Source organism: Spermophilus citellus (assembly GCF_964194105.1).
Source record: "Spermophilus citellus genome assembly, chromosome: 19".
NCBI lineage: Eukaryota > Metazoa > Chordata > Mammalia > Rodentia > Sciuridae > Spermophilus > Spermophilus citellus.
The window spans coordinates 20,197,231-20,218,504 of NC_138201.1; the positions used below are offsets into that span (position 1 = coordinate 20,197,231).

Here is a 21,274-nt window from a genome sequence, read left to right on the forward strand (position 1 = left end):
TTCTGAAGAATCAATGTTGGAGGCTAGCCTCAGCACCTTAGGAAGACCCTAAGAAACTCAGCAAGTCCCTGTCTCAAAATAAAAAGTAAAAAGGAACTGGAATGTAGCTCAGTGTAGAGCACCACCAGACTAAATCCCCAGTGGATGGATGGATTGATTGATCTCTCTCTATCTCACACATACACACATACACACACACACACATTTTCAGCAGTGTGAGCCTCTCTTGTCTTTGAGGATGACATGAAATATTGATTTACCATATTTCACATTCAAAGGATTTTTCTCCAGTAAACTTCCTACATGTATATGAGTGAAACAGTAATAACAGAAGAGTTTGCCAATTGTTTTCATGCTTACGATTTCTATGCAGTATGTGTTCTTTCACATGTGTGAAGCAGACAAGATGTGCCAAAGGCTTCTCCACATTGTTGACATTCATTGGGCTTTTCTCCAGTATACATTCTTCCGTGTCTGTGAAGGTCACTGCTTACATTCGTAGGGCTTCTCTCCAGTATGAGTTTGTTCATGTGAGTGAAGGTGAGAGGACTGAATGAAGGCTTTCCCACACTGCTTACATTCATAGGGCCTCTCTCCAGTATGAGTTCGTTTATGTATCTGAAGGTTATAGGCAGCAGTAAAGGCTTTTCCACATTGTTCACATTCATAGGGCTTTTCTCCGGTATGCATTCTTCCATGTATGCGAAGATGACGGGATGAAGCAAATGTTTTTCCACATTGTTGACTTCCAAAGGGTTTCTTTCTAGTATGTGTTCTTCCATGAATCTGAAGGCAATTAGATGTAGCAAAGGCTTTTCCACACTGCTTACATTCATACAGCTTCTCTCCAGTGTGTGTTCTTCCATGAATCTGAAGGTGACTAGTTCTAGCAAAGGCTTTTCCACACTGCTTACATTCATAGGGCTTCTCTCCAGTGTGTTATTCCATGAATCTGAAGGTGACTAGATCTAGCAAAGGTTTTTCCACACTGCTTACATTCATAGGGCTTCTCTCCAGTATGAGTTTGTTCATGTGAGTGAAGGTGAGAGGACTGAGTGAAGGCTTTCCCACACCACTTACATTCATAGGGCTTCTCTCCAGTATGAGTTCTTTCATGTATGTGAAGGTCACCAGATCTAGCAAAGGCTTTGCCACACTGCTTACATTCATAGGGCTTCTCTCCAGTATGCACTCTTCCATGTATTTGAAGTTGACTGGATGTAGCAAAGGCTTTGCCACACTGCTTACATTCATAGGGCTTCTCTCCAGTATGCACTCTTCCATGTATTTGAAGTTGACTGGATGTAGCAAAGGCTTTGCCACACTGCTTACATTCATAGGGCTTCTCTCCAGTATCAGTTCGTTCACGTATCTGAAGGTAAGAGGAAGCAGTAAAGGCTTTTCCACATTGTTGACATTCATAGGGCTTCTCTCCAGTGTGTGTTCTTTCATGGCTCTTAAGCTTATAGGATGCAGCAAAGGCTTTTCCACATTGTTTGCATTCATAGGGCTTCTCTCCAGTATGTATTCTTCCATGTTTATGAAGCTGAGAGGATGTAGCAAAGGCTTTGCTACACTGCTTACATTCATAGGGTTTCTCTCCAGTGTGAGTTCTTTCATGTATGTGAAGGTCACCAGATCTAGCAAAGGCTTTGCCACACTGCTTACATTCATAGGGCTTCTCTCCAGTGTGAGTTCTTTCATGTGTGTGAAGGTCACCAGATCTAGCAAAGGCTTTGCCACACTGTTTACATTCATAGGGCTTCTCTCCAGTGTGAGTTCTTTCATGTATGTGAAGGTCACCAGATCTACCAAAGGCTTTGCGACACTGCTTACATTCATAGGGCTTCTCTCCAGTATGTGTTTTCTGATGTATTCTAAGTAATCTGGGATAAGCAAAGTCTTTCCCACATACCTTACATTTGAAATGTGCATTCCCTGTGTGTGTGATCCTGTGCTTTTGAAGACTTGTGTGTGAAATAAAGGTTCGACCATCTTGTTTACATTCATAGAGTTTCTCTCCAGAATGAGTTCTTTCATGTCTTCTAAATAAAGAGGAGAAATGAAAGGCTTTCCCACATACCTCACATTGAAAAGGTTTACCTCCACTGTGTGTTATCATGTGTCTTTGAACACCTGGGAGAGAAGAAGAGGCTTCACCACATTGTTGACATTCATAGGGTTGCCACCCAGGATGAGTTTCTTCATGTCTTTGAATGTCATTGGAACAACTGATGACTTTCCCACATACTGTACTTTCACATGGTCTATCTCCAGTTTGTAACAACATTTGTGTGTGAACACTTCTGAGAGAAACCAGAGATTTCCTATATTGTTTAAATGCACATGGATTCTCTTCACATTCTTCATGCTTATAGTATTTGTGTCCAGAGTGAGATGTGATGTGCCTATGAAGGAATGAAGGACATATGAAATCTTTTGCACACATAATGAAGTCACATGGATTTAATCTATTAAAATTTGTCTTTGTTTGATTAAGAATTGGAATCAATTTGAAGGTTTCCCCACACTATTCTGTGGGGAAAGTTTCAAGTTTACCATAGGACTTCTTTGAAGAAGAAGTGACCAGCACATAATTGATATCTAACTCATTCACAGTTTTCTATTTATTTATAGGTCTTTACATTTCTACCAACATCATGTGAAGGCTAGATTTTCTGACTTGTTAAAGTTCCCTGAAAATAAAGAGATTGAAAGGAAACAATCCTTTGTAACACAGCTTCTCCATGGCTATTATTCACATAGTCATATTCACATATGCAATTTCATAGTACTTTTTGCATGTCAAATACTTTGAAAAGACTGAATACCTGTTACAGATAAGTATGTATTTCTGGTAAAAAATATTATAAGAATAAATACATTTCCAATTATGCATACTTCTTCGGTTGGTTTGCTTTAAAAATTATATGACAGTTCTCAGATTCCCTCACGAATTCCTCTTGTGAGTACAGTTACCTTAGGTTGCTTCCAGAGTTTTCAATCTGATCTTCAGTGGTCTTGTCTTCCCACTTGTTTCCTAAAATGAGACAACATAACAATCTTTATGAATATTTAGGAGCTAGAAATGCTTTGCCAAATTGTAGGTGCCATTTATGCTTCAATAATTCATCAACTGATTTCCTTTTCACCTTCTACATAAATGACCAAAATAAACATGAGTTCTCGATTTCATTAATCTTAAAACCATCATTGTTACCTATAGAAGCCAGGTTTCTGAGGACTTCCAGCATCACATCTCTGTAAAGGTTCTTCTGGGAAGCATCCAGAAAAGCCCACTCCTCCTTGGTGAAGTTCACAGCCACATCCTCAAAGGTCACTGAGATCTGAAGTATACCACAAATGTATATACAACTCCAAGACACATAATTATGAAGATATCCAACATACAGAACAAGGACAGAATATTAAAAGCTATGAGAGAAAGAAGGCAGATTACATTCAGGGGTAAACCAATTAGGTTAACGGCTGATTTTTCATCACAGACGTTGGAAGCAAGAAGATCCTGGAACAACGTATTTCAAACACTGAAAAATAATCAATTCCAACCAACACTACTGTATTCAGCAAAATTAAGCTTCAGATTTGACAATGAAATTAAAATATTTCACAATAAACAAAAGTTAAAAGAATTTGCAGCCAGAAAACCAGCACTGCAAGTCATTCTGAGCAAAACACTACAAGAAGAGGAATTGAAAAACAGCACCCAAAACTAACATTGGGAGGTAACCCAGTAAAGGGAAGAACAAAAAATATAACCAAAAAGGAAATACGAGCCATATTAAAATAAATACATAAATAAGCATGTCTGAAAGTACAAACAATATATCAATAGTAACCTTAAAAATTAATGGCTTAAATTCACCAATCAAGAGACAAAGGCTAGTAACCCAGATTTAAAAAATGAATCCAAGAATATGCTGCCTTCAGGAGACTCATATGATAGGAAAAGACATACACAGGTTGAAAGTGAAAGGCTGGGAAAAATCATACCACTCACATGGTCCTCGGAAGCAAGCAGGAGTGGCCATACTCATATCAAATAAAATCAACTTCAAACCTAAGTTAATCAAAAGGGATAAAGAAGGCCAATATATACTGTTAAAAGGAACCATCCACCAACAAGACATAACAATTATCAATAAGTATGCACCAAACAATGGTGCTGCAACATTCATAAAACAAACTCTCCTCAAGTTCAAGAGTCAAATGGACCACAACACAATAATTATCAATGACTTCAACACACCGCTCTCTCCTTTGGACAGATCCACCAGACAAAAGCTGAATAAAGAAACTGTAGAACTCAATAACACAATTAATAACCTAGACTTAACTGACATATATAGAATACATCAAACATCATCAAATGGATACACATTCTTCTCAGCAGCACATGGATCCTTCTCAAAGATAGACCATATATTATGCCATAGGGCAAGTCTTAGTAAATATAAAGGGGTGGAGATAATATAATGCACCTTATCTGATCATAATGGAATGAAACTGGAAATCAATGATAAAAGAAGGAAGGAAAAATCCTGCATCACCTGGAAAATGAACAATATGTTACTAAATGATCAATGGGTTACAGAAGACATAAAGGAGGAAATCAAAAAATTCTTAGAAACAAATGAAAATACAGACACAACATATCGGAATCTATGGGACACAATGAAAGCAGTTTTAAGAGGGAAATTCATTTCCTGGAGGTCATTCCTCAAAAAAAGAAAAAACCAACAAATAAATGAACTCACACTTCATCTCAAAACCCTAGAAAAGGAACAGCAAAACAACAGCAAATGTAGCAGAAGGCAAGAAAGAATTAAAATCAGAATGGAAATCAATGAAATTGAAACAAAAAAAAACATTGAAAAAATTGATAAAACTAAAAGTTGGTTCTTTGAAAAAATAAATAAGATTGACAGACCCTTAGCCATGCTAACGAAGAGAAGAAGAGAGAGAACTCAAATTACCAACATATGGGATGAAAAAGGCAATATCACAACAGATACTACAGAAATGCAGAAGATAATTAGAAATTATTTTGAAAACCTATATTCCAATAAAATAGAAGATACTGAAGATATCGATAAATTTCATAAGTCATATGACTTGCCCAGATTGAGTCAGGAAGATACACACAATTTAAACAGACCAATGACAAAAGAGGAAATAGAAGAAGCCATCAAAAGACTACCAACCAAGAAAAGCCCAGGACCGGATGGGTATACAGCAGACTTTTACAAAACCTTCAAAGAAGAATTAATACCAATACTTTTCAAATTATTTCAAGAAACAGAAAAAGAAGGAGATCTTCCAAATTCATTGTATGAGACCAACATCACCCTGATACCGAAACCAGACAAAGATACTTCAAAGAAAGAAAACTACAGACCAATATCTCTAATGAACATAGATGCAAAAATCCTCAATAAAATCCTGACAAATCGAATACAAAAGCATATCAAAAAAATTGTGCACCATGATCAAGTAGGATTCATCCCTGGGATGCAAGGCTGGGTCAATATATGGAAATCAAGAAATGTTATTCACCACATCAATAGACTTAAAAAAAACATATGATCATCTCGATAGATGCAGAAAAAGCATTCGACAAAGTACAACATCCCTTTATGTTCAAAATACTAGAAAAACTAGGGATAACAGGATCTTACCTCAACATCGTAAAAGCTATATATGCTAAACCTCAGGGTAGCATCATTCTGAATGGAGAAAAACTGAAGGCAGTCCCTCTAACATCTGGAACAAGACAGGGATGCCCTCTATCAACACTTCTATTCAATATAGTTCTAAATACACTGGCAAGAGCAATTAGACAGACGAAAGAAATTAAAGCCATAAAAATAAGAAAAAAAGAACTTAAATTATCACTATTTCTGGATGATATGATACTATATCTAACAGACCCAAAAGGATCTACAAAGAAACTACTAGAGTTAATAAATGAATTCAGCAAATATAAAATCAACACGCATAAATCCAAGCCATTCCTGTATATCAGCGCCAAACCTTCTGAAATGGAAATGAGGACAACCACCCCATTCACAATATCCTCAAAAAAAAAAAAATACTTGGGAATCAACCTAAGAAAAGAGGTGAAAGATTTATACAATGAAAACTACAGAACCCTAAAGAGAGAAGTAGAAGAAGACCTTAGAAGATGGAAAAATGTACCCGGTTCATGGATATGAAGAACTAACATCATCAAAATGGAAATATTACCCACATTTCTCTATAGGTTCAATGCAATGCCAATCAAAATCCCAAGGGCATTTCTTGTAGAAATAGATAAAGCAATTATGAAATTCATATGGAAAAACAAAAGACCCAGAATAGCAAAAGCAATTCTAAGCAGGCAGTGTGAGTCAGGTGGTATAGCAATACCAGAGTTCGAACTATACTACAGAGCAATAGTAACAAAAACAGCATGGTACTGGTACCAAAACAGGCGAGTGGACGAATGGTACACAATAGAGAAAACAGAGACCAATCCACAAAATTACAACTATCTTATATTTGATAAAGGGGGCTAAAAGCATGCAATGGAGGAAGGATAGCATCTTCAACAAATGGTGCTGGGAAACTCAAAAAAATTAACAATAAGAAAACAAACAAGGGCTGGGGATGTGGCTCAAGTGGTAGCGCACTCGCCTGGCGAGCATGCGGTCCGGGTTCGATCCTCAGCACCACATACAAAACAAAAATGTTGTGTCTGCTGAGAACTAAAATAAGTAAATATTAAAACTCTTCTCTCGGGCTGGGGATGTGACTCAAGTGGTAGCGCACTCGCCTGGCATGTGTGCGGCCCGGGTTCGATCCTCAGCACCACATACAAAGATGTTTTGTCCGCCAAAAACTAAAAAAAAATAAAATATTAAAATAAAATTCTCTCTCTCTCTCTCAAAACTCTTCTCTTTCTCTCTCTCAAAAAAAATAATAACCCAATCAACAAATGGGCCAAAGACTTGAACAGACACTTCTCAGAGGAGGACATACAGTCAATCAACAAGTACATGAAAAAATGCTCACCATCTCTAGCAGTCAGAGAAATGCAAATCAAAACCACCCTAAGATACCATCTCACTCCAGTAAGATTGGCAGCCATTAGGAAGTCAAACAACAACAAGTGCTGGCGAGGATGTGGGGAAAGGGGTACTCTTATACATTGCTGGTGGGACTGCAAATTGGTGTGGCCAATTTGGAAAGCTATATGGAGATTCCTGGGAAAGCTGGGAATGGAACCACCATTTGACCCAGCTATTGCCCTTCTCCGACTATTCCCTGAAGACCTTAAAAGTGCGTACTACAGGGATACTCCCACATCGATGTTCATAGCAGCACAATTCACAATAGCTAGACTTTGGAACCAACCCTGATGCCCTTCAATAGATGAATGGATAAAAAAAATGTGGCATTTATACACAATGGAGTATTACACAGCACTAAAAAATGACAAAATCATGGAATTTGCAGGGAAATGGATGGCATTAGAGCAAATTATGCTAAGTGAAGCTAGCCAATCCCTAAAAAACAAATGCCAAATGTCTTCTTTGATATAAAGAGAGCAACTAAGAACAGACCAGGAGGAAGAGCAGGAGGAAAAGACTAACATTAAACAGAGACATGAGGTGGGAGGGAAAGGGAGAAAAAAGGGAAATTGCATGGAAATGGAAGGAGACCCTCATTGTTATACAAAATTACATATAAGAGGTTGTGATGGGAATGGGAAAACAAAAACAAGGACAGAAATGAATTGTAGTAGATGGGGTAGAGAGAGAAGACGGGAGGGCATGGGAGGGGGGATAGTAGAGGATAGGAAAGGTAGCAGAATACAGCAGTCACTAATATGGCATCATGTAAAAACGTGGATGTGTAACCGATGTGATTCTGCAATCTATAATTGGGGTAAAAATGGGAGTTCATAACACACTGGAATCTAATGTATAAAATACGATATGTCAAGAGCTTTGTAATGTTTTGAACAACCAATTTAAAAAATGAGAAAAAAAAAGAAAGAAAGAACTCAATGACCTAAAAATGTCACCATGGGCTGGAGATGTGGCTCAAGCAGTAGCACGCTCGCCTGGCATGCGTGAGGCCCGGGTTCGATCCTCAGCACCACATACAAACAAAGATGTTGTGTCTGCCGAGAACTAAAAAAATAAATATTAAAAAAATTCTCTTCTCTCTCTTTAAAAAAAAAAAAAGTCACCTTGTCCAAACAACAGCCTTACAAAGTCTTATAACTCTCAAAACAATCTTCTTAATAAACAGCAGGCACTACTTTTCTAAGTCTCACAGCAACAATGAATGTCCAATGATTGTCAGACTCTTCTTAACAGCAGCCGGTTCACTACCATAATATACATTCATGAGACACATACCAATGTTGTGCTCAAGGACATTTTGATCAAGGGTGGGCCACATAGGCAATGATTGTCTGTAGTGAAAGAGATTCATCGTGCCTGTAGCAATGGTGGTGCAAACAAACCTAAGGCAGAAGCTCTTCCAGAGTGTGGTAAAGCAACAAGTTTGTAGCCCAGAATTCTGAACTATCCCACACAGTCTGCGTGTGAAAGAGGCCACCATTCACATCTGTAAGCATGATATGATGTCTGCACAGTGAAGGAACAGACAAAAAGAAAATGTCCCTGCCACTTACACAGAAGCATACTCAAGGACTGAAACCATACAGAACCACCCCAAACAATGAAGAATCCACAATTACCCTCAGAGACATCAGCCCAACTCTGTCAGGGCAATGATGCAGACAGGAGGGCTTCATGGACCTTCAACCAAACGGGAAGCACACTGAGGTCTCAGGGTCACAGCAACACTCCACAGGACATAAACCACACCCCTATGAGTGCACCACCAGTGAAATCCCATGTATGCTCAAAGAACATAAGAGCTAAAGCAGAAATCAGATCAGAAGAAGCTGAAAGGCCTCCAGGGAAGGGGACATGAAACACAGGGCTCTGAACAGACACAGGACAAAGAGGTGACTCAAGAGAAAAGGTGACCATTTTGAAAGAAAAAAATATAAAAGTCCATCATAGGAAATTCATAGAGAACACCAGAGGTGGCACTGTATTGGTATCTAAGTCATCAAACACATTTCAGAAAAGAACAGCTAAAAGCAACCAATGAAACTGCCGCTTCAGAAAACCAGAGAAAGAAGAGCAAGGTAAACCTAAATTAACCACAGGTAGGTTGCTGCAGTCTGGCTGGGCACAATTCAGGAGGCACTTGTCAAAGGAAACAAACTTCATTTTTAGAACCACACACGCCAAACAAAAAAGCTCCTCAGGAAAAACCTTCAGAGCCCAACTGCCACCACCAGCTTCCCACAAGCCTCTCAACATTCCCCACTCCTCCTGCTCTTGAGGCCGATTGGCGCGGTCATGTGGGCCGAGCCAAAAAATCCCCCAATGAGCAGCTCCGTAGTCTGAAAGGGCAGGGAAACGGCCCAATGAGCATTACCGCAGAGGAGCCAATCAGATAGAAGTTGCTGGGGCTGCTGTGAGCCAATCATCAGCCGGCAGCTGGAAGTTTGCTGGGGCTCCTTCAGCTGTGGCTCTCAACATCTCCCCCTCTCTGTTTAAACAACAAGCATGTGGCTTAGGGACCGTGCCTGCCTTAGGTTGTCCAATAGTACATATGGTCCTTACCCGTTATCTTAGGGTGGTACCATTGCAATTGGATCTTACCTGTCACTGACTACCGGTCCAATATACTGCCACACCTGTGGAGAGGTCTTTGTACCAGCGGGGGGGAGGGGGGTAAGGTTCTTTGCCTCACCTCTGTTGGCCCCCAAATTTTAGCTGAACGATCATGACAAGCAGAAGGGAGGAAGATACACCAAGCCAATTGATGGCTCCTTTTGGAAAAATTGTACCACCGAAGACATCATCAGCAAAAATACCCCAACGCTACCACAAGTCACTCCACCAACAGATAGTTCACAATGCATACAGGTGAGTTCACAATGCATACAAGTGATACATAGTCCACGCAACTTCTGCAACCAACTCAGTGATGGCTATTGCAGAAGCTGTAGATTGGTTTTATCTTTGTCTTCACTGGCACTGGGATGAAGATAGGAATTCTGGCAATAATGGCTAAAGAAAAAATTATGTAACATTCCAGAAGGCACTCAAAGAAAACAATTTTCTTAACAATTTACATTGTATTCACCGGCACTGGGATGAAGATAGGAATTCTGGCAATAATGGCTAAAGAAAAAATTATGTAACATTCCAGAAGGCACTAAAAGAAAACAATTTTCTTAACAATTTACATTATCTTGAAGAGAATTATTAAATATAAAGAAAAGGAAAGGTGAAAGTAAACAAACAAATCTGTTAAGCTCCTTTTTTGTTCACATATTAAAACAATCCTCAACAGTTGTTTACCCAATTTAAAATAAACCATTTAAATCACGTGAAAAAAAATATTTGGATCCATTTTTTCATGAGCGCTCATCATATATGATATATGGACATATGTACATACAAACATACAACATAAAACACAAGTGTGCACACAACACATAACATAATAGTAAAGGCCTTATAACTTTTTACAGGTGAAATCTCCATTGCAATGTTTAAAAACTCTATAGTCAAAAAATAGAACTGATCAGCAAAACATTAACCTAGGTCTGTATGAGCTCAAAAAACAAAATAGAACTTCATGATGTGGGAGGGCAATAATAAAATAGATATTGAAAAAAGGATCCTGGTTCTGTCAAAGATGTAAGGGTAGCCAAACTGGGGTTCTGGATATCAGCTGTTATGGATTTGAGCCAAATCATCTTCTTTTTGGTCTGTAGAAATCGCTTTAGATAGGGCTGGGGATGTGGCTCAAGTGGTAGCGCGCTCGCCTGGCATGTGTGCGGCCCGGGTTCGATCCTCAGCACCACATACAAAAACAAAAGATGTTATGTCTGCCAAGAACTAAAAAATAAATATTAAAAAATTATCTCCCTCTCTCTCGAAAAAAAAAAAAGAAATTGCTTTAGTTAATCTCTCTGGAATCCAAATCGGCTGCTGTTCTCCCTGTGGAAACACATAAACACACCCCCCGACTCCAGACAATTACTGGGTCAGGACCTTTCCATTGTCCTGTTAGAATATCCTTCCAAAGTACCTTGGGCTTATGTACATTTTTTGGACACATATGCCTTTCTGCAGCACTCAGCCCTGATGAATCCAAATTTTAAAAGTTTAGAGTAAAAAGGGTTATTTTAAGTTTAACTTTGGGGAATATATACCACTTCCCAATTCCTTCTTTTTGCTTTAATAAGTACATTTTAATAGTTTGATGAGCTCTTTCAACTTTGCCTTGTCCCTGTGGATTGTATGGGATTCTTGTTATATGAGATATGCCAAATGTTGAGCAAAATTGCTTAAAAGAGGTAGAAGTATAACCAGGGGCATAATCTGTTTTGGAACGCTCACAGTGGCAAAATTTTGTAAGCAATGAGCTATAACGTCTTTAGTTTTTTCTCCAGCATGAAGGGAACCCATCAAAAATCCAGAAGAAGTATCAACTGTAACATGCAAATATTTTAATTTTTCAAATTCTGGCAAGTGTGTGACATCCATCTGCCAAATATGGTTAGGTATCAGTCCTCTAGGATTGACTCCAAGATTAACTTGTGGTAAAAAGGTCACACAATTTTGGCATTGTTTTATTATTTGTCTAGCTTGTTCCTTAGTTATATTAAGACGCTTTTGTAAAGTATTAGCATTGACATGGAACCTTTTATGAAAATTTATAGCTTCTTCTAGTGTAGAGAAAATATGTATGTCATGTGTAGTTTTATCTGCTAAATCATTGCCCAAACTAAGGGCTCCAGGCAATCCTGTATGTGCCCTGATATATCCTATAAAGAATGGATCTTTTCTGTCCCAGATTAGACTTTGTATACTGGAAAGAAAAGAGAAAACAGTAGAGGAAGGGGAAATCCTACCAGCATCTTCAAGGGATACTATAGCATTAACTACATACTATTGGAAAATAAATTAAATACAGAATCTTTAAACATCACAAAAGCTTGTAATACTGCATTAAGCTCTACCTTTTGAGCTGATTGTTTGGGTACTAAAAATGTAAAAGTTTGATCAGGGGTAACTATTGCTGCTGTACCATTATTTGACCCATCAGTGAATATATTTGGAGCATTCATGATAGGGGTTTTTCTTGTCATTTTTGGAAAAATTACAGGATGCAATGACCAAAAAGACAATACAGGATTAGATGGTAAGTGGTTATCAAATGAAACATTAGACTTGCACATGATTATTGCCCAAGTATTTAACTCATTAGCTAACTCATCAATTTGACCCATAGTATATGGAGTAATAATTTTATTGGGAGAAATTCCAAACACTCCCTTTGCTGCTTTTATTCCTTTGAGTATTAATTGTCCTACAGCCTCAGGATACCTAGTAAGAATAGTGTTAGGAGAATAAGATAAATGTATCCATAATAATGGACCTTCTTGCCAAAATACTCCTGTAGGAATATATTTTGTTGGTAGTACAATAAATAATAAAGGCAAACTTATATCAATTCTATCCAAATGCATATTTTCCATATATGTTTCAATGATTTTTAATGCCTTTCTTGCTTCAGGCATTAACATTCGGGGTGAATTTGGATCTGATAGAACTTTTAGGATATCAAATAAAGGTCCCAACTCTCCTGTTGGTATACCTAGATAAGGCCTTATCCAATTTATGTCTCCTAATAACTTTTGAAAGTCGTTAAGTGATTTGAGTTGATCTACTCGTATTTGAATTTTTGGTGGACGGACCATGGTTGAGGATAATAGAACTCCTAAATAATTAATTGGAAAATTTAATTGTACTTTATCTATTGCTACCTCTAGATTATAATTTTTTAATAAGTTTGTGAGTGTGGCATAACATTCTAGCAATGTGTTTTTATCTTTGTGTGCCAATAATACATCATCCATATAGTGAAATATTTGTAGTTCAGGATTTTGATTTCTAAGTGGCTGGATTACTTTGTTAACATAAATTTGAAACATACTTGGGCTGTTAGCCATCCCTTGAGGGAGTACTTTCTACTCATATCTCTGATCTGGACCTTCATGATTCAGTGCAGGGATAGTAAATGCAAAACGTGGACTATCCTTAGGATGAATTGGAATTGAAAAAAAAAACAATCTTTAATATCTATAACTAAAACATACTAAGTTTTTGGCAAAGCAGACAATTCACGAATCCCCGATTGAGCAGGTTCCATAATAACCATCTCATTATTAATGGCTCTTAAATCTTGCAATAATCTCCATTTACCAGATTTCTTTCTGATGACAAAAATGGGAGTATTATGGGGAGATACAGAAGGTTGTATATGTCCTTCCGCTAATTGTTGTTTGACTAGTTCATGGGCTGCTTGCATCTTTTCTTTAGTCAGGGGACACTGAGGAACCCATACTGGTCTTTCTGATTTCCAAGTAATTTTTATTGTCTTAGTGGCCCTTTCTGAAAATCCAACCCATGTCTGTCCATTCCTTCATCTATTTGTATTGGTGCTGCTATACCTTGTTCTTGTTTTTCTAATCTTTTTCCTTTCCTAAAACCTTGTCTAGTCATAATAGTGGGTGCATTTTGGTTGATGTTATTTGTTAATGTCAAACCTAATTGATCTAGGACATCTCGGCCCCATAAATTTACGGGAAGATGATCCAATACATATGGCTGTATAGTTCCTTCACATCCTTCAGGATCCTTCCAATCTAATACCATTGCACTTCTATGGGGATTAGTCACCACTCCTAGGCCTCGAAGCGTTTGAGTGGCTTGTTGTAATGGCCAATGTTTTGGCCATTCTTGACGAGACATGATGCTAAGGTCTGCACCTGTATCCAGTAGCCCATTAAATTCATGTCCTTGAATATTTAGTTTTAGCATGGGGCGAGAATCTAAATTTAAAGAAAGCATAGCCCAATCTACACCTGTGGAGCCTAATCCCTTGGAACCTCTTTCTACAGTACGACTGGAAAATTTATCATGTAAGCTTGGTATTATTAGTAACTGTGCTATTCTATCTCCTGGTGAAATTACTGATATACCCTTTGGAGAACTGGCTATAATTTTTATTGCACCTTCATAACTGGGATCAATTACCCCAGGACTTATCATAAGTCCTTTTAGAGTAGAAGAGCTGTGTCCCAATAATAAGCCTATTGTTCCTTTGGGAAGAGGTCCTTTTACCCCTGTGGGAATGATTTGAACTCCCATCTCTGGAGTTAGTACTGATCTGGAGGAGGTGCAGATGTCCAACCCTGCGCTCCCTCTGGTTTGTCTGATGAGGGATCTGATGGACAATGTGTCCTGGGCACTACCCTGATGGAGTTGCTGGGTTCCTCCAGTGCTCCGTATATTTGTGGTTTGGGGCCCCGGAGCATTGGGAACCCCTGTCCATTTTTTGGCAATGGAGCCCGATGCCTTTCTCCATGATATCGTGGATAAACACCTGGTCCTTGTTCATTTTTTGATAATGGAGTACCCTCTATGGTGGTTTGAGAACGGCATTTATTAGCCCAATGTTTCCCTCTAAAGCATCGTGGGCAAATAGCCGGTATTCTACTTTTTTGATACCTAGTTTTGTTAAACCCTCCTCCTTTGGGGCAATTCCTTTTAAAATGTCCTGTTTTTTCACAATTGTAGCATGTTCTTGGCCTGGCATCTAAAGCCTGTTTTACTGCAGCTGCCACGACTTGCCCTTGTTCATTAATGTCTCTACATAATTTAATATATGTGTTTAAATCTTCATGTTTCCATGGTCTAATGACTTCTCTGCACCGATGATTCGCTTGCTCATAAGCCAGTTGTTTTATTAATGCCATTGCTTGTTCTGTATTCCCAAAAACTCTGGTAGATGTTTGAATAAGCCTATCTACAAATTCAGCATAAGATTCATTAACTCCTTGTATTACCTTAGATAATTGACCTTGTAAACCTCCACGCCCTTGTAATGTCTTCCATGCCCTAACCACATCTGCAGCAATTTGTGCGTATACACCAGGATCATACGCAATTTGTTGCTGCTGATCCGCATAAGGTCCCTTTCCTAACAACATATCTAGATTTCTCTGAGGATAACCAGCTGCTGCATTTTGCCTAGCCGTCTCCTTGCAAAATTCCTCATTGGCAACCTTCTATAACAGGTACTGTCCTCCATTTAGCACAGCTTTACATATATTAGCCCAATCTGCTGGCGTCATGTTCAAGTTGGTAATGGATTCGACCATGCTTACAGTGAAGGGTGCTTGAGGACCATAGGTTGTTACAGCCTCTTTTAGCTGCTTCACTTTTCTGAAATTTAAAGCATGGGGAATTCGCTGCCTTCCTGCCTCAAATACAGAGCATGTTAATGTTTGAGATCCTGTCTCAGGATCCCAACTATCTACTGCGGGGGTTGGGGGCCTCCCAGCATATGGAGGTGGCCTTGTTGGTTGGTCAATTACATCCTCTGGTGATAGAAAGGTGTTAGTAGCAGTCTCCTGTAGAGGTGGTGCTGTTGATTGGACACTTACGCCCTCTGGTGATAGAAAGGTGTTAGTAGCAGTCTCCTGTTGTAACTTTCCTCCTGATGGCTTTTTCTGCTTTACACTTTCTTTCTCTGACTAGCTTAAGAGGCCTTTGGACTAAGCAAACAAGATACCAACATCCACAATGGCAATGTGCCAACTGGCAGAGTCCCTGGGCTTTTCTTTTCTATTCTTTTTAAATCTTCACCATGATGGTTCCACTGTGATATATTTAACAACCCCTCGTTAAAAAGACATGGGCTCCATTTTTGTATTGTATCAACGTATGCCTTGACTGCTCTTCATTTTACTGGGATGTCTCCCAAAGCTAGATGCAAGGAAGATGCTCCTTTCAATACTGAATGGACAAGCTGAAGTTTAACCACACCAAAGAGCATCACCCAGAAAATGAGCTCTGCAGCCTGGAAAGATACAGCACCCTTAAAGGCAGACTGGTAGTGAGAGAAGCCAGTTTGAAATGGCCAAGTGCAGTAAGATTCCAAGTCAAGAACATTCTGGAAAAGTCAACATTATAGATGCACTAGCAGAACTGATGGGTGCCAGGGACTTAGGGAGCAAAGAGGGAGGAAGGAATGAGGAGGAGTGATGAACAGGTGGAACATTGGATTCCCAGAGCAGTGAAACTCTTCTGTATGACATTATCTTGTATACGACATGACACACACAATCACATCACAAGGAAGAGGAACCCTAAAGTAAAGGATGAACTTTGGCTTATCCTAAATGTTGCTTCATCCATTCTCTTTATCAAATGTTCAACACTGGTTTAGTAACTAACAAACACCCTACACCAATTCAATATGTTGAAAACAGTGGAGACTATCAGCTGGAGAGAAGGGGTATTTGATACTATGTGTAATCGTACATATAATTGTCACCTTGATTGGATTAAAAGATGCCAATGATTAATGAGCTTCTGGATGTGTCCATGAGGGTGTGTCTACAAATGACGGGCATATGCCGTGAGCCAAACTGGAGAACCTCCTTAAGCTAGGATGCACCATCCAATAGGACGGTGTCTTGGGTGGAACAAAATTCTTCACACACCCAAAGTAGACTCTGCCAGTGATTCTCTAGTGAGTTTCCAGAATCTTTGGTCTGGACTAGGGCAGCACCATTGATCCCCCTTGTTCTGAGGCTTCAGCCTCTGGGACTCTGCAGCTACTACTTCTCAAGCTCTCCAGCCTGCAGATGGCCACTGTGGACATCCACCTTTGGGTAAATTAGGCCAATCTAATGAATCCCCTTTGATAATCACACTTCCTCTTGATACTGTTCCTCTGGAGAACACTGACTAATAAACTATGCAAGCCTAAAATTGCTCATAAAAACAAAGTTTATCTAATAAACAAGTAAATAAACTACCAAGCCATGAAGTTTTAAAAATGTATACATAAGAAACAATATTAATATGCTAAATACCTTTTTCATAATAATGCAAAAATAAAGCAAAGAGGAAGAGTCATAGTTACAAATTTCAAAAGTATGAACAAAAGCAAGAAAACTGATTTTCAATACTATTTTCATCTGGAAAGAAATTGGATGATAACTCTTCAAAACTCATTCCAACTGCTGGTGTAGTGGTGTGCACCTGTAATTTCAGCCACTAGGGAGGTCAAGGCAGGGAAATGGAAAAAGTTTGAGGCCTGTCTCAGCAACATAGCAAGACACTCAGAAATTTAGTGAGAATGGTCTTCATCAAAAATAAAAAGGGGGTCTGGGACTGTAGCTGAGTGGCAGACCACTTGCTAACATGTGTGAGGCACTGGGTATGATCCTCAGCACCACAGAAAAATTAATACAATAAAGGTATTCTGTCCATCTACAACTATACAAAATACTTTTTAAAAAAGAAAAAGAAAACATAAATAAATAAGAAGGGCTGAGGATGTGCTCAGTGGTCGAGTGACTGTACATTTATTCCCCAGTAAAACACCTGCCCACCTCCAGAACATTGCTTACAAATTAAAATTTATTTCTGGAAGATAACTAAGCATGAGCAACTCCACGGCATCAATTCCCAGCACTCAGAAAGTATGCAAATAAATAAACAACATAAATAACATAAATAACAACATAAATAAGTGCCCCTGGGTTCAATCCCTGGTATGAGGAAAGAAGGAAGAAAGGGAGGGAGGAAGGGAGGGAGGGAGGGAAGAAGGGAGGAAGGGAGGAAGGGGAAGGAAGGAAGGAAGGAAGGAAGGAAGGAAGGAAGGAAAATAAATAAGTAAAAGAAAGAAAAAAAGAAGTGATGTAATCTCTTCCAGGGAGGGACACACACATCATTCAGGGTAACTTGAATCCATGTTCCTTAGTATGATAATTAATATTTAGGTTAAAATGAACTATTTTCTGTAGCTGGGGGTGTCGATGCCTTTAAACCCAACTGATTGGGAAGCTGAGGCAGGAGGATCACAATTTTCAGGCCAGGCTGGGCACCATAGCCAGATCCTTTCTGAAAATCATACTGAAAAGAGCTGGGGATGAAGGACAGTCAAGGAATCAGACATTACTATAGGGGCATCCACTCTTTTCACAAAAAAAAAAATTAACTAGGATTCTCCAGAAATCTGCACCATGGCTAATTTTAGGACAACAAAAAAGTGTCCACAAAAAAGTTCAGTGTAGATAAACTTCCTATTTTTGTGTTGCCTTATTTTACGGGGCTGCTAGTCTGGAAGAAATCAGCACTCCAGGTGCTGGACTCCCCCTTACTAGTTTTTTACACACTTGTATCCAGAATAGTAGTTTGTAGAAATGTGCAAACAAGGCCTCTGGCCTTGAGCTGGGCTTCACAGAGAAGTCACCAACTGGGCTCCATGGGAACAGCTGGTGGGGGAGGAAAGAAAGGGGAGAAGAAGCTCTCCCCTCCTCAGGTGCTGGCCTTGAAGGGTTAACTTGGCCAGAACAGAGAAAGAAAAACCTGCTTTTATGTGTGTGATGTGACAACTTGACTGTGGTGACTCCACTTTGTGAACTCAGCCATGACACTCAAAAAGCTCATGACTGGGGCCATTTGAATTCTTTTGTTCATGAAAATTCCCCAAGAACACAGAGTGATCTATGGGGCCAACTGGAGACTAACTGACCACAACTTTCAGGCTTGCTTAAGTTGCCTGGACCCCAAAACTTCCCTTTTGTGGTTTTTGTGCTTAAATATGGAGCCAACTGAAGGCAGGGGCACCACTCTGACCATCTCATTCTTTCGAGAGCAGTGTCTGCAATAAGGCTTAACTGGAATGAGACTGTGTGGTCTGAGAGTTATTTGGGGGTCCCGGTATTACAATGTGAACTTCTGAGCCCCTCCCCTTACATGCTGGGTATAAAATTCTGAAACCACCTGAACTCGGGGTTCAGGGGATGGATGGATTGATTACAGCAAAAGCATTGCCCTCTGAGTCTGGCTACAGCCAGATAAAACTGTTTCCAGCTATCTTCAGTGCCTTGCCTCCTTTGTCCCTACATCATTATTACCCTGTGTGCTTACCTAACTACAGGACTGGTGTGACTCTACATCATGGACTATCAGAAAAAGGAGCACTTATACTCTATTAATGTAGCCCAGAATTAAATATCCCTGGGATCTATAAACAACCCCCTTATTCCCTTTAAAGCAGTTATTCTGACCAAACACAAGGAAGTGATAAGTGATCATTCTTTCCCCTCAAGGATAATATTCACAAATAGAAAACAAATGCTTTCAAAAGTGTTTTTCTTGCCAGGGACATTGGCACAGGCCTGTAACCCCAGTTAATCGGGAGGCTGAAGCAGGAGGATCACAAATTGGAGGCCAGCCCAGATTCCAACACAAGGGGAAGGGGGGAAGGGAGGGGGAAGGGAGGGGGGAAGGAAGATTGATTGATTCTTTCCAATATTTCACTAAGCGATAATGACAATTAGCAGACGGTGTCTATTTGAAACGAGTGGGAAGAAGGAATGTCTGGCTGAGCTGTGAGGTGGAGGGAAGGTGGCCTTTTAGAAGGCAGGAGGCGCCTGCAATTTGGAGGACCTCCACTGGGTGGAGCTCCACTGGGAGACGGAAGGTGCATTTGTGGCCCTGCTTCCTACACGTTGGGAAAAGTGAGAGCGGGCCACAGGTAGGAAGCAAAGGGGACACCTGGGACCTGAGCCACCCTTCCAAACCCAGGGAACCAGGGGACAGGGCCCAGGGCCACCCGACAGCGGCGACTCCACGCGCCACTCAGCAGCTCACCCGCCACGGGCCCCAAGGCAGGTGCTGACCGCGTACCTTCAGCGAACTCACCATTTTTGGCTTCTCTGGTGACCTGGCGTCCTCTGGAGGAACCGCGGGCACCCGAGATCCCCGGGAACACGGGCAGCACAGTCACCCGGGTCCCTGGAGCAGAGAACACGGGGCCTGGAGCAGGAGTAGCCCAGTTGGTGAGGAAGAAAAGCCCGCGAGAGTGAGGAAGCCCGCCCTTCCCCGCCCTCTGCGCACTGATTGGACAGTTCCCCCCAGCGACCCGGATGGATGGCCTCCAGGCCCGCCTCTGGATCGTGACGGACAGCTAACGTCTTCCAATCACTGGCTGAAATTGGGTAGAGTGACAGATTCTTGGCCCCAGCCCCTTTCAGGAGGAGCTTCCGGGCTGTGCTGGGAAGGAATCCAGGTGGGAAGCCTTGGCTTAGCCTCTGGGACAGAGGTGACACCTGCCGCTGAGCTAGGCTTCAGCCATAGAGGGCTTTCCGAGCATGGCGGGGCCCTGGGATTAACCTCAACACAGAAACAAAGCACAGCTTCTCCTGGAGGCTGAGGCTGGAGGAGCCCAAGGTCAGGTCAGCACCTGCAAACAGTGACACCATGTCTTCAAATAAAATGAAAAGATGGGGATGGAGCTCAGAGGACGGGGTCAAGCCCCATTGGGTTTATTCCCCAGTACCTTAAAAAAGAAAGAACGATATTTTATTATATACATATAATATATATTTTATATACTTTTGTATATATAAAATATATATGATATATATTTTATAAAATATATATCATATATATTTTATATATAAAATATGTATTTTATATAATATATTCTATATATAAAATAGATGTTTTATATAATATATTTTATATATTTTTTTCTCACACCAAGTACATCTAATCAGAATATTATATATAATATATATTATATATAACATATATATAAAATATATATATATATATTTTTTCGCCCAGTTGATGCGACCTCAAGTGACTTAGAAAGACACGGTCTCCAACTTTTTGAAACACTTTTTAACGATATCATATATATGACCCATATATAATATCTAAAAATGAAAACAATTTGAAAATTATTTAGTAATTCCCCTCACCTCCTGGCCTCTGTTGCTTTGAGGAGGCTCCTGATCTATGAAAGGAAGCAACTGGGGTTGGCTCTGATGCCCAAGGCTCCCTCCCCAGCAGAAAGGGTGGGGGAGGAAGGAAGGCGATCCTCTAGGGCAGCAATGTGCGGTGGAAATAAAATGGGTGCTTTGTGCTTAGTGTCGATGTTGTACTTCGACTGTTAGGAAGTCTTCTGAAGAGATGTGCCTCTGGTGACCCCACAGGTCTGGTCAGGTGTTCACCCAAAGCCAAACAGAAAAGGTTATGATGCAAAGCAGGAAAGAAACTTTGACCAGTGC

The 21,274-nt window shown here is 40.0% G+C and overlaps 1 long non-coding RNA gene across 1 annotated transcript; it reads right to left on the reverse strand.

Moving 5' to 3' along the window:
• Positions 1 to 2,902: 2,902 nt before the first annotated feature.
• LOC308638595 lies at positions 2,903 to 19,944 on the reverse strand. Its single transcript, XR_014019887.1, has 3 exons — positions 19,902 to 19,944; positions 3,221 to 3,347; positions 2,903 to 3,040 (listed from the first exon to the last, which is right to left on the reverse strand). It is a non-coding gene; the product is annotated as an uncharacterized lncRNA (long non-coding RNA).
• Positions 19,945 to 21,274: the final 1,330 nt, after the last annotated feature.